General features: G+C 47.4%; 1 pseudogene; it reads left to right on the forward strand.

Annotated features, from left to right (window-relative positions):
• The first annotated feature begins 854 nt into the window (after positions 1-854).
• Positions 855-6,065, forward strand: LOC135087280 (uncharacterized; annotated as a pseudogene).
• The last annotated feature ends 4,850 nt before the right edge of the window (positions 6,066-10,915 follow it).

The raw sequence follows: 10,915 nt of genomic DNA on the forward strand, positions 1-10,915 counted from the left end.
AGGCCATGAGGTGGACCATCGTTGGTGGTAGTATTGGGCCGAGCTTGGCGAGGAGGCCGGCATGCCATACTCGGTCAAATGCCTTCTCCACGTCAAGGAAGACTCCGACAGAGCGGCGGCCCTGGTTTAGCTCGTCGGTCAGAAGATGGAGAACCCTAGCCAGCTGTAGCGTGGTCGAGTGGCCACTGCGGAAGCCGAATTGCTCGTCTCTAAGGTGGACTAGCGGGCGGACTCGACGCAGCAGCAGTCGCTCGAACAGTTTGGCCAGGTGAGAGAGTAAAGTGATGGGCCTGTAGGTGGCTGGGTTACGGCGGTCCTTGCCGGGCTTGGGGAGCGTGATGACGCGACCCAACTTCCATGCGCTGGGGAAGTGGTTGGTCGGCAGGATTCCGTTTAATAGCCGGGTCAGCGTCACCATGGCCCTCCTGGGCAGGTGGGCTATCGCTGCGGAGGAGATGTCATCGGGGCCCGGAGCCTTCCGCTTGTTTAGCCTCAACGCAGCTTTGCGGAGTTCTGCGGGGGATATGAAGTCCTCCCCGCTGAGCGGAGGCGGGGGCGTCGCCAACATCTCCTCGACACGGCGCTGTACGTCGGCGTGGTGGGTTGTGGTGGCCGGGTCTGTGGCAGCGGGGTGCGGGGTGAATTGCACCTCGAGGTGGTCCGCTAGTAGGCGGGCGCGGTCTGAGGCCGCGTAGTGTCGGACGCCTGCTGCGTCTGTCAGTGGGCAGACGGCGGTTGGAGGCCTGGTGAGCTGCCGGTTCAACTTGAAGAGGTCAGCGGTGCTGTCTGTCACGCGGTCTATGTGACAGAGGGCAGAGGGTGGCCTCACAAGACAACTGGTCGACGTCCCAAGTTTCAATGGCGCATGTGAAGAATGGCTCGCGTTCAGAAGGTCATATGAAGACACCGCGCGCTCCTTCACGCCGGCACAGAATTTGGCGCGACTACGAAGGTGTCTCCAAGGGCACGCGAGGGAGGCAGTCAAGAGCCTCCTGTTCACCGCCGAGAATCCGGAAGAGCTGATGAAGAGCCTGGAGGTCCGGTTCGGCAGACCTGGAGCCATAGCCCTGGCGGAGTTAAAGAAGATGGAAAGGCTGCCAAGGGTCAACGAGTCATCGGGGGAGATCTGCATGTTTGCCAGCCGAGTCCGCAATGCCGTGGCCACCATCAGGGCACTCGGCAAGACGGAATATTTGTGCGCACCAGGGGCCGTGGAGTGTCTCATCGACAAGATGCCGCCGACCATGAAGTCTCGGTGGCTGATGTACCAACGCGAGCGCCGGGCAGAGGGAAAACCAGCGCTCGAACTCATGTATGACTTCATGGAAGTTGAAGCAGATATTAACAGTGATTACGCTCCCCCGGAAGTGTCCTGGGACCAGAAGAGAAATATGTTCAAGAGGCCGGTTCACCATGTCCAACAAACAGAAGGACGCCGTGAAGAACCAAAGACTGACGCGAAGAAGTGCCCAGAGTGCCGTGAAGACCACTGGCTGTACGAATGTAAGAAATATAAAGAAGCCAGTGTTGAAGATAAGTGGGAAATGGTGAAGAAGGCAAGAATGTGCTTCAAATGCCTGCGCTTCAAGCACTCAAGGAACACGTGCCGGGCACAACCATGCAAGAAGTGCATGAGGTGGCATCACATCAGTCTTCATTCAGAGAAGCCCGCAGCGGCGAAAACTCAAGAAAAGCCCGCCGAAGGAGTTGTATCGTCGGTACACACCACGAGCTGCGGAAAGGCCTACTTGAAGATGACGCCGGTGAACCTCTACGGGCCCAAAGGGACAGCAAAAGTGCTCGCGCTCCTGGACGAAGGATCCACCGTCACGCTGCTGGACTCATCAGTGGCGAAGAAGATTGGGGCGCAAGGGAAGCCGGAAGCCATCACCATCGAGATGGTCGGGGGGAACGGTATGCAGAAGAGCAACTCCCAGAAGATCAACATGAAGATCAAGGGGGTCCATTGCAGAAATAAGCTCAACATGGAAGCAAGAACTATCGACAACTTGAAGCTGGCGAAACAAGGGGTCGAAGAAAGAATGCTTCAAAAGTGTAAACACTTACAGAAGATCAAGGACAAGCTGGTATACGACAAGGAAGAACCACAACTACTGATCGGGCAAGATAACTGGGGGCTCATAGTCACACGGAGACTACGCAAAGGGAAGGCCTCCGAACCAGTTGCCTCCTTGACCAGCTTGGGATGGGTCTTACACGGATGCGACGCCGGAGGAAGTGTCCCTGTCAAGTTCGTGCACCACAGCAGGTTGATGGAAGACGAAACAGAAGCCCTGGTCCGCCGGCACTTCGAGATAGAGTCGCTCGGGGTGCAAGCACGTCGGCCAAGTAATGACGCCGACAAAAGGGCACTCGACGTCCTAGAGAAGACCACGAAGAGGCTACCAAATGGACGGTTCGAGTCTGGGCTGCTGTGGAAAAATGAAAGGGAAACTCTACCGAACAACTACCATCAGGCACACCAGCGTCTCATCAACATGGAGAAGAAATTAGACAAGGACCCAGCACTGAAGACTTCGTATGAAGAACAAATAGAAAATCTGCTGAAGAATGGATATGCAGAGAAAGCTCCAGAAACCACGACGCCAGGGAGAACATTCTACTTACCTCACTTCGCGGTGATGCACCCGATAAAGAAGAAACCAAGGATAGTTCTCGACGCCGCCGCCAAGTTCAACGGGAAGAGCCTCAACGATGCGCTGCTGCCTGGGCCTGACTTATTGCAGTCTCTCTTCGGAGTGCTTCTCAGGTTCCGGGAAGGTCCAGTCGCCGTCGTCGCCGACATCAAGGAGATGTTCCTACGCATCCAAATGAGGGAAGAAGACCGGGACAGTCTGCGGTTCTTATGGCGCGGCAGCAAGAGGAACGGCAAACCGGAAGAGTACCGCATGGCCTCGGTGATCTTCGGGGCAACGTCATCACCGTCTACGGCAATTTATGTCATGAACAAGAACGCAGAAGACTTCAAGGAGGAACACCCGGCAGCCGTGGCAGCAATACAGAGGAACCATTATATGGATGACTACTTGCAAAGTTTCACAACGGTAGAAGAAGCCAAGCGGATCGCGAAAGAGGTACAGACGATCCACAACAAGGCGAGCTTCCACCTGAGAGGATGGGGGAGCAACCAACCAACCGTTCTGGAAGGAATTGAAGATCAACGACAGGAGGAAGTCCTCGAACTGGGCAAGGAAGAGAAAACCCTGGGGCTGAGATGGCTAATCACAGAAGATGCACTCGCCTTCAACGTGGGCTTCAGGAACACTCCGCCCGAAGTACTCGCTGGGCAAAGAGTACCAACGAAGAGGGAAGTCACCAGCGCCGTCATGTCTACGTTCGACCCCATGGGCTTCGCCGATTCGACGCCGATCCTAATACAGGGCCAGAAACTCATACAGGAGATCTGGCGTACCAAGATCGACTGGGACGAGAAGATTCTCGAACCGCAAGTCGCCGCATGGACCGGATACCTGGAAGACGTCGCCGTACTAAAGGAACTGAAGATCCCAAGGTGCCTGTCGCCGAGAACCAGAAGAGGGCAACTCCACACGTTCTGCGACGCGAGTGAAGAAGCGTACGCCGCAGCCGTCTATTGGCGAACGGAAGACCCAGACGGCACGATACGCGTCGCATTGATTGCTGGGAAAGCAAGGGTAGCTCCTAGCAAACCAGTGTCTATCCCACGGTTGGAATTGCAAGCAGCATTATTGGGCAGCAGACTTGCCTCATCGGTGGAGAAGGAGCTCGATTTAGAGATTGAAGAAAGGACCTTCTGGACAGACTCCAGCACCGTCCTTCAATGGTTGAAAGCAGACCCGAGAAAATTCAAAACGTTCGTGGCCCATCGCCTCGCGGAAATTGAAGAGCTGACGCGAATTCAAGATTGGAGATGGGTGCCGACAAAGGAAAACCCCGCAGATGATGCCACAAGAGGCACTCCGAACGAGTTTGATGAAAACGCAAGATGGTTCAAAGGTCCCGCCTTCTTATATGGAAACAAAGAAGATTGGCCGGCGAGACGCTTTAAAGTCAAAGAAGAACTCACCGGAGAAGAAAAGAATCCCCAAGTTGTTGCCACATTGAAGGTCATACCACAAGTCACTCCGGACCCGAAGAGATTCTCCGACTGGACTCGACTGCTACGCAGTACAGCGCGCATATTCCAGTTCATCGACCTGCTAAGAAGAAGAGTAGCGGAAAAAAGAAGTGTCCACATCGTCAGGCACCGAAGATGGAAGAAAACACCGAGTCACGTCCCCCGGGAGAAGAAAGAAGAAAAGGTCTTCTTGACGCTGGAAGATAAGTTCATACATAGGGCAGAAGAGGAGCTTATCAAGAGGAGCCAGCAGGAGAGCTTCTCCAAAGAACTTTGCTGCCTCGAAAAAGGGAGGCCATTGGAGAACTCGAGCCGACTAAAGAAGATTGACATATACCTGGATGGCCGCGGAATCCTAAAACTGAGGACGCGCACCAGGAAGATTGGTTCGGGAGAAGGACGAACCAACCCGATCATACTGGACGGGAAAAGTCAAATCTGCCGGCTCATCATAGGGTTCTATCACAAACGGTTCTACCATGGCAACTCCGCAACGATAATCAACGAAATAAGGCAGAAGTTCTGGGTACTCGGCTTGCGCAGCACCACAAGATGGATCACACATGGGTGTCAATGGTGCAGAGTCCACAAGGGAGAGCCTCAAATACCACCCACCGGAGACTTGCCGGCCGAACGATTGCAGCATCATCAACCACCCTTCACCTGCACAGCAGTAGATTACTTCGGCCCGATGCAAGTCACGATCGGGAGGAGAACTGAGAAGAGATGGGGAGCCCTGTTCACCTGCTTAACGACTTAACGACCCGAGCGATACACCTGGAGCTGGCTAATTCATTAAGCACCAGCTCCATGATCATGGCCCTGCGAAGAATGGCTGCACGAAGAGGGACGCCGAAGATAATCTTCAGCGACAACGGGACTAACTTCGTGGGGGCCAATAGAGAATTGCAAGAGGCCGCCTCAAGGGAAGGAATCACATGGCGATTCATCCCACCTGGATGTCCGAATATGGGAGGCGCCTGGGAAAGAATGGTCCGCTCGGTAAAGACATCATTAATGACCGTTCTTAAAGAAAAATCACCACCAGAAGAGGTCCTACACACGCTCCTCCTTGAAGTGGAGCATATCGTGAACTCACGTCCCCTCACCCACATCAGTATGGATCCCGAAGACGAAGAAAGCCTAACGCCGAACCACTTCCTCATCGGAAGATCCTGCGGAGCAATGGCGCCGGGTGTATTTGAAGACCACGACCTCATCGGGAAGGCGAACTGGAGGACAGCGCAGCGCTTGACGGACCACTTCTGGCAAAGGTGGCTGAAGGAATACCTGCCAACTTTGATGCCGAGGAAAATAGCCGGCCGGGAAACCGAAGACCCTCAAGTCGGCGACGTCGTATTAATAGTCGACGCGACGCTACCAAGGAACACTTGGCCACGAGGGGAAGTGCTGCAAGTGTATCCTGGACCGGACGGCAGAGTAAGAATCCTCGACGTGCGAACACCCGGAGGAGTGCTGCGGCGACCGACGCGACGAGTGGTAGTCCTGGTTCCTGCCAAGACGTCGCATCCGGAGGAAGGAGTGCTTCGCACTGCGGGGGAGAATGTTAGCGACGTCAAAGAGAGTCAGAATTAATGTTAGGAACATCATGTCAATTAGTTCAAATCAACTAATTAATCTGTTTCGTAATTAAGAAAATGAACATGAAATTTTCGCCAAAAAGGCAATACCGTAGCGAAAACCATCAGGCTCTCTCGCTTACTCACTCGGTAGGCCTCTTTCTTGCATTGTCTGATCTCTCACTTCCACAAAATAGCTTCTCTTTCACACTTTTCTGGAAAATCTGGAATGTTCAGGAAAAAATAGATAAGAAACGAGACGGAAATATCGGACCTCTCGCTTCGAACATTCTAGAGCGTGAGATAGCAATATGTTTTGTCCTTGTCTTGCACGGATGGTCCGTTGCGCGAGGCAATACCGTAAAGAGAGCCGTTTTAGGTTTTTCGTCAATAACTTCGCCAATTTTGGAAATTTTGAGATGAAACTTTTTGTATAATGTAGATAATTTAATTACGCATCTGTAGAAAATAAGAAACCATTGTAAAACTACCTGCCAGTTGGAGAAAATTAGCAAAAACTGTGGATTTCCCGAAGACAGGGATAGCAATAGCGTGTGAAAGCGGGACGGAGATAGCCGCTCCCCATAAATACGGAATGAACCGCTCCAGCTGGCATGTTATGTTCAGTTCAGAGAACAAGTGCTCCAAGCAACAAGTGATCTGAAGAAGCAAGAAAAGGAAGCGAATAATAAACGCGAGAAGTCTCAGCAAGTGAAATAGTGGTTTTATTCCTGCAAGTAGCACCTACTACGCCTGACATAGTAAGGGCAAGCTCTCAACGGCAGTCATCATCGTCCGGTCAGCGCTCTCGAACACACACAAACGCATACAGTCCACTGCAGTCCACCACATATGCCGACTTTAGCTCAATTTAATAAATTTTTAATTGACCGAGCTGACGTTTTGGAATCAATTAATAGAAATAAATTCGATAGCAACAATAATTTCAGTAAAAATTCAACCACAACGTCACGCAGTTATGGACAACAATCCAATAATAATTATTACAATAAAGGCACTACTTACACCAAAGCGCTTACTAGTGTAAATACACAGAAGCCTCATAACATTTTTGTGTGCGTTATATGTGGAGACAATCACAGAATATATGATTGTTCTGTTTTTAAGTCCAAAAGTGTACAAGATAGGCTAAATGATGTAAAAAATCATAAATTATGTAGCAACTGTTTAAGGCAAGGTCATTCATTAAATAACTGCCGCATGGGACCATGTCGCGAGTGCAAAAAGCGACACAATACGCTTCTTCATGATCCCACAATATCATACAAGTCTAACATTTCAATCAATGATTCTGAATCTACAACTATTGTCAATCATTCCATACAAAACCAACAAGTGATTCTGTCAACTGCCTTAGTAGACGTTCTCAATCCCATCACAAACCAGTCAATAAAGGTGCGTGCATTGTTGGATTGTGGAAGCCAGTCATCTTTTGTCACTAAGTCATTACAAAATAAACTAAAGCTAAAATCTAACCGTCTAAATAACATACAAGTTATAGGAATAGGCAACAGCTGTTCTAATCAGCCCATAGAAACTTGTAACGTTCAATTACAGTCACTAAATACATCGTTCAGTACACAATTATCATGCTTCGTACTGAATGAAATAACTACAGAGCTGCCAAGGGCTCCTATCGATATCAAAACTCTAAAATTACCATCATCCATCATACTGGCCGATCCCACCTTTAACCAGCCCTCCAAGATTGATATATTAATCGGGGCAGACATTTTTTGGGACATTCTTGAGAACGAACAACGTTCATTGGGGTGCCCAGGTCCTAAATTGCATAATTCTAAATTAGGGTGGCTAATTTCCGGTCCTATATTTACACAAAATTCATCATCTAAGTCAGTACAATGTAACCATGCTTCTATTTCACAAAATTCAAACAATGAAGTAGACAAAATGCTTCCTATATTTTGGGATCTTGAAGAGATTCCCCAAAAACGCATCCTAAACAAAAATGATGAGGAATGCGAAAACCATTTTTTACAAAATACAGTTCGATTAAACAATGGCAGGTTTAGTGTGAAACTGCCCTTAAAGGACACAGCTGATTGTTTAGGTGACACATTCGCTCTCGCTAAAAGACGATTCATCTCATTAGAAAAACGATTCAAACGAAATGCTAATCTAAAGGCAGAATATTGTAAATTCATAGAGGAATATTCAAGTTTAGGACATCTTTCAGAAATTAACATAAAACCTGATCCATCATATATTTTCTCTGTCATCATGCTGTTCTGAAGGAAGTTAGCGAGTCCACCAAGTTGAGAGTAGTTTTTGATGGCTCGGCAGCATCGACTTCAGGATACTCACTTAATGACATATTGAGGTCAGGTCCCAATGTGCAAGATTCCTTATTCTCTATTCTAATTAGGGCTAGGCAATATAAATATTTACTAACCGGCGACATCGAAAAGATGTACCGCCAAGTTGAGGTCGATGAGTCAGACCGCAATCTGCAATTAATATTGTGGAGAAACGACGAATCTCAACCTATTAAAATATTAAGGCTAAACACATTAACGTATGGCACAGCCAGCGCTAGTTATCTGAGCACTCGATGTATTTATCAACTAGGTGACGAGTGCGAAGATGAAATAGTGAAGGAAATAATTAAAAATGATTTTTATGTAGACGATCTAATTACAGGGTGTGATCAAGAAGACGATTTACGCAATTTACAATATTCAATTTCTAAAGTATTAAGTTCAGGATGTTTTAATTTACGAAAGTACAAAAGTAATTCACGCACATTGTTTCAAAATTGTAATATATCAGGTAATCAGGAAAATTTAATATTCAGTGAATCAACCTGTACACTCGGTCTAGGATGGGATCCATCCACCGATACCTTGCATTTTCCAACAAAATTCACCCCGCAAGATAATAATGCACCAATTACTAAAAGGTCAATTATGTCTCAATCTTTCTCAATATTCGACCCACTAGGTCTATTAAGCCCTGTTATAATACAGCCTAAAATGCTATTGCAAAAAATGTGGCTACAAAAAATAGACTGGGATGAACCAGTGCCACAAGATATCAAAAATAGTTGGGAAATATTTAAAAATAATATAACATATTTAAATCAATTACGAATTCCACGATTAGTACTGTGTGACAACCCTATTTGTATTGAATAACATTCATTCAGTGACGCATCTCAATATGCTTACGGTGCTTGCATCTATATGCGTACGGTGAACGCTAATGGCAATGTGAGCGCTAAGTTGTTGTGTTCTAAATCGAAAGTCGCTCCGGTAAAACCTACAACAATGCCGCGTCTCGAGTTGTTGGTTGCCTTGCTCGCCGCGCGATTGTGCAAGTCAGTCACAGATGCGTTACGATGCAAACCGACGCGTATTATTCATTGGTGCGATTCAAGCATTGTTTTGGCTTGGCTAAAACACGATCCAAAGCAATTTAAATCTTTTGTAGCCAATCGTGTTAATGAAATTTCAGAAATAACCAATGTTTCATCTTGGCGTTACGTGCCTACGTCACAAAATCCCGCAGATCTAATCACTCGTGGTGTAAACACAAATCAATTAATATCTATGAATTTATGGTGGCAAGGCCCAGAATTTTTAACCAATAATTCAACAGATTGGCCGATTTTAAAACAAAATAATCAACAAATATTATATGAAATTAAATCTAATGCAGTTACCATTTTCGAGTCTATAATTAATTTTGATAATTATTCCAATTTCAACAAATTATTAAGGTCATTTGCTTATATAAAAAGATTTATCAATAACGTAAAAAATCCAAAAAACAAACAATTAAATTCTTTAACCACTGAAGAACTAAATAATGCATTTCATTGTTTATGTTCCATTGCACAACGTCAATCGTTTCCCGTAGAATATGATAATTTAATAAATAACAAATCATTGAAGCCAAAATCTAAAATACTTTCATTATCGCCATTTTTTGACACAGATAAGCAGCTCATACTGGTGGGCGGGAGGATTGATGCCTCGGCATACACTTATGAGAAAAAACACCCTATATTACTTCATGCCTCCCATCGTTTAACAAAATTATATTTTGAGCGTGAACACATACGAAATATGCATGCAGGTCCCTCATTATTGTTAGCCACTGTCCGTGAAACCGTATGGCCAGTGAACGGCAGGCGTCTTGCCAGGCGTGTTGTAAATAACTGCGTGCGTTGTAGGCGCGTAGTAGGTAAAACGTTGTGCCCAAAGATGGGTAACCTTCCAGCCCAAAGAATAACACCTGGTTATCCATTTATGTCTGTGGGTTTGGACTATGCAGGACCATTTTATATATGGGAGAAAGTAAAATAAAAAGCGAGAGTGATTGAAAATAACGTTGTATTTAAAATTTAAATACATATAAGTATTTAATTATATTATTTATTATAGTTATAAATCATAAATCATATAAAATGATATTTATATATTTATATTTAATAACATTTTGTTATTCAACCAAATATTCTATGTATCAAGCCATTATAATATTATAATTATAACAACAGTAAATAGGTATTGCATTACATAATACAATTAGTTTACCTGACGAGCTCCGTCCGGGCCCGCAGTCGGCCAACAACTGACCGCCTCTTTTTTTTTTTTTTTTTTTTTGAAGGGACGCGCGCTGGTAGCTTGAGGAGCTTTTCCAGCTTCACCGGGCAGAGTGGCGAGTACAGAAGGTACTCTAGCCGTTTGGCGATCGTCGGTGCGCGTGCCGACGAGGCCGAGTGTGGGCTTCGCGAAGCGAAGCCCAGGCTCGTCCGCGTCGGTCGCAGACCGACGTTCGCGATCGGGCCGTATCGAGCGCATAAGGCGCCCGATCAGTGGCGAACCCAACTAGAGGGTTGCCCACCGCGGTGTTGGACCAAAGTCCAGCCTACGGCGGGCTCACTCTAGTGGGCCCGATCGAGGGGACTACGGACGCGGCCTGAGGGCGCCACGGTAGGCTCGGACCTCGGCTCAGGCCGTGTCCGGGGGACGGATAGGGGAGAACCGGCCCGGTACATGTCTGTACCGTCCGAAATGGAAAGCAGGGCCTCGTACTCGCCGGCGAGTACGGTGTAACGAGCTACTGTGTTGTGGAGTAGTTGGCGTGCTTAAGGCAGTGATGTCTGTGTTCAGAAATTCGGTAATAGGATCGTCCGGGTCGTCTAGGACATGCCTAGGTCGTCGGTATTGGG

The sequence above is a fragment of the Ostrinia nubilalis genome, assembly GCF_963855985.1.
Source record: "Ostrinia nubilalis chromosome W unlocalized genomic scaffold, ilOstNubi1.1 SUPER_W_unloc_1, whole genome shotgun sequence".
Classification (NCBI taxonomy): Eukaryota; Metazoa; Arthropoda; class Insecta; order Lepidoptera; family Crambidae; genus Ostrinia; species Ostrinia nubilalis.